Source organism: Otolemur garnettii, unplaced genomic scaffold (assembly GCF_000181295.1).
Source record: "Otolemur garnettii isolate 467f Iridium unplaced genomic scaffold, OtoGar3 scaffold00018, whole genome shotgun sequence".
Taxonomy (NCBI): domain Eukaryota; kingdom Metazoa; phylum Chordata; class Mammalia; order Primates; family Galagidae; genus Otolemur; species Otolemur garnettii.
Genome location: NW_003852413.1, coordinates 169466 through 172650, shown reverse-complemented (window position 1 = coordinate 172650; position 3185 = coordinate 169466). Strand labels below are relative to the sequence as shown.

The 3185-nt window shown below is 46.7% G+C and overlaps 1 protein-coding gene across 1 annotated transcript in view; it reads right to left on the bottom strand.

Annotated features, from left to right (window-relative positions):
• Positions 1-3185, bottom strand: part of B3GNTL1 (UDP-GlcNAc:betaGal beta-1,3-N-acetylglucosaminyltransferase like 1) — a 114026-nt gene that overhangs the window by 69965 nt on the left and 40876 nt on the right. The window lies entirely within an intron of this gene.

The window sequence follows — 3185 nt, the reverse complement described above, 5'->3', positions numbered from 1 at the left end:
CAAGTAAATGTCTTTGTTTTCTTTCCTGTTATTCCCTTATCATGTAACACAACACAGCATGAGTATAAATAAATGTTTGGTTTTTTTAGAGACAGAATCTCACTTTGTCACCCTTGGTAGAGTGCCATGGCATCACAGCTCACAGCAACCTCCAGCTCTTGGACTTAGGCAATTCTCTTACCTCAGCCTCTCGAGTAGCTGGGACTACAGGTGCCCGCCACAACACCTGGCTATTTTTTTTGTTGTTGTTGCAGTTTGGCTGGGGACAGGTTCAAACCTGCCACCTTTGGTATATGGGGCCGGTGCCCTACTCACTGAGCCACAGGCACCGCCCTAAATAAATGTTTTATATAAGTATTAATTATTGTTAATTTTATATCATAGTATTTATATTTCAGGATATAAAGAAAACAGTAAACACCACTCAAAGACTTTTTACTGCCTCTTTAGGGAAAGGGAGTGTGCATTCCAGGTTGTATGTGGGATAGTGGCCTCACATCATGTGAAATGACTTTATTATCCATATAGGGAGATTAAATAGGGCTTGAGGAGATGTGTATGGTGTCAAGTTGACAAGGGGCAGATTTGTGATGTTAATCATGTGTCAAGTAGACTGGCTCAGGTGCCCAGGTAGCTGGTGAAGGTTTCTGGGTGTGAAGGAGACCCTCTTCTGCAAAGGTGCAGGTAGCACTCCATCTACTGAGGGTGTGGCAGAGGAGGGGTGAATTCTTCACTGAGCTTGAGCTGGGACATCTACCTCCTGTCCCTGGATAATGGAATTCCCGCTCTTGGGCCTGACAGATCAGGGCTTACTGCAGGGGTCCCACTTCTCAGGCCTTCGAGCTCCTACACCGCTGGCTCTCTTGGGGCCCTAGCCTACAAACAGCAGGACATGGGGCTTCTAAGCCTCTGTGATTACATAGCTATTCCCTCATAATAAATTACTCCCTACATATGTACATATAAACAAATATCCCCTATTGGTTCTGTTTCTCTGGGGAACCCAGATTAACCAACATCCCAATTTTAGAGTTCAAGGATCTGTGCAGAAACCGTAAGTGCTCAGAATTTCCTAGCTCTCAAGAAACCAAAGAATACTCAAATATAATCTTCCACCTCTTCTACTAGAATCGTCTTCCTTGCTGGCTTTTAAAGTCAACATCTGCAAATACAAAGAGACTACGAAAGACATTAACATACTCACTGACCAAAATCAAGGGTGAGTGCAGTGAGCAAACATTCAAGCCAAAAAATGAACAGCAAAGCAGGTGCTCCAACCATTCAGCACATACAGTGATTCTGCAGATGATAAATAAGCTCCTTGTTCTCCAAGACCACGTTGAAAGAGGAAAAAACTTGCTGAAAGATGCAAGAATGAAAAGCTCTTTCGTCCCATAACATGCCCAGATGTGTATGTGCCCGTTGGGGCTGTGACACCCCCTCCCCCAGGGCCACAGGTCCCCTGCAAGCCACAGCCCACCGGGCTCACAGTCAGTGCCAAGTGCCAGGAACTAGTTTTACGAAAAGTCACTGGCGTTGGGAATGCAGATGAGAGGAGCCAACAGGACAGACACAAATGTTAAGCATGAACTACAAAGTAAAGGCTGCATGTCCAGTGCTGTCCCATGTATGTCTGGAGACAGTTTCTTCTTACAACATGAGGGTGGGTTCAAAGCCTCACTTTGTCCTAATGTGTGCAAAATTCCCAGACTGGCTATAATTCCACAATGATAACCAGTTAAGAAGGGTTCTTGGCAGCCTAAGGAAAGTAATTTTAATGCATTATAAAAGTAACACTGACTCTAAGTGAAGCACTGTTTCCTTTCTCAGTATAAAAACACTGGTGGGTGGGTGGTGCCTGTGGCTCAGTGTGTAGGCGCCGGCCCCATATACCGAGGGTGGCGGGTTTGAACCTGGCCCCAGCCAAACTGCAACAAAAAAATAGCCAGGGGTTGTGATGGGCACCTGTGGTCCCAGCTACGCAGGAGGCTGAGGCAAGAGAATCACCTAAGACCTCAAGAGCTGGAGGTTGTTGTGAGCTGTGATGCCATAGCACTCTACCGAGGGCAACAAAATGAGACTGTGTCTCTAAAAATAAAAATAAAAAAATACTGGTGGGAAAAGGCTGCTCTTGTCAAAGAATTTCAGAGTTAAAAGGCACCTGGCGTTCTGAGTTTAAGTGGCCTCTGAGCGAGGTCCACACGGCTGGAGCACAGTCCTGGGAGGCCCTCTGGTCCTAGTGGGCCAGATGTGGACAGAGGAGAGATGTGCACATGGGCTCCCTCTGGGGTGAGTTATAAGGAGAAGCAGAAGAGTTACCTTCCTATGATTCGCTACAAGCTGGTGGTGCTGAAGGTCAAATGCCCGGGTCTGTAGAAGGACCAACAAAAGAACAGCTCTTCTCTGGCCAAATAAGAAAGTCCTGTGCACCACAGTAAAAGTTCTAACAGTCTCAAAGAGAGTTAACAAGACAGGAGGAAACTACCCAGAGGCACCCACCTAGAGATCCTCTCATCTGCCCTGACGCTGCTGCTCCTGCCCAGGGTTGAAGATCAGCAGGTTCTGAGCACTGCCACCAGCCCTCAGACCTTGGGAAGCCCTGTGGCCCCCCACACATGTTTTTCCCAGCTCTGGCCCCAGAGGGTTACTCCAGGAGATAGAATGGATGAGAGATGTTGCCCAGCAGGGACCCTCCAGCCTCCAAAATAGACAGGGGATGTCTCAGGAGGTGGGCTGTCCCTGGCAACTGAGGAGCACAGCGAGGTCTTCTCTGAGGAAACAGTCTTTCACCTGTGAGTGAAGTCAAGCCTCAAGCCCCCCAGCCAACCGAACGGACCCCTCGTCACCAAAGGAATCCCCCCCCAAAAGAACCCTGAAAGCTGAGTTGTTGGCCCTAAGAAGGGCGGTTAGAGAGGCCTAGTTACGTTTTGTTCCTTTTGGAGTTATTTTTGCAACAATAAGATACAAAATTACTAACAACCTTGAGGTCTTGTAAGGCAAAGGTTAAACCACACCTGCCAGTCATCAATTTACTTAACAGAGTACTTAAGTCTCAGTACCATATGTGGCCAGTGGCTTGTCTCTGATTAACAGAATTCCTCAGCTTAACAAGTCTAAGCCATATATAAAGCTTCATTTCTTTACCCAAATGCAAATCAAAGAATCTTTTTTTTTTTTTTTTTTTT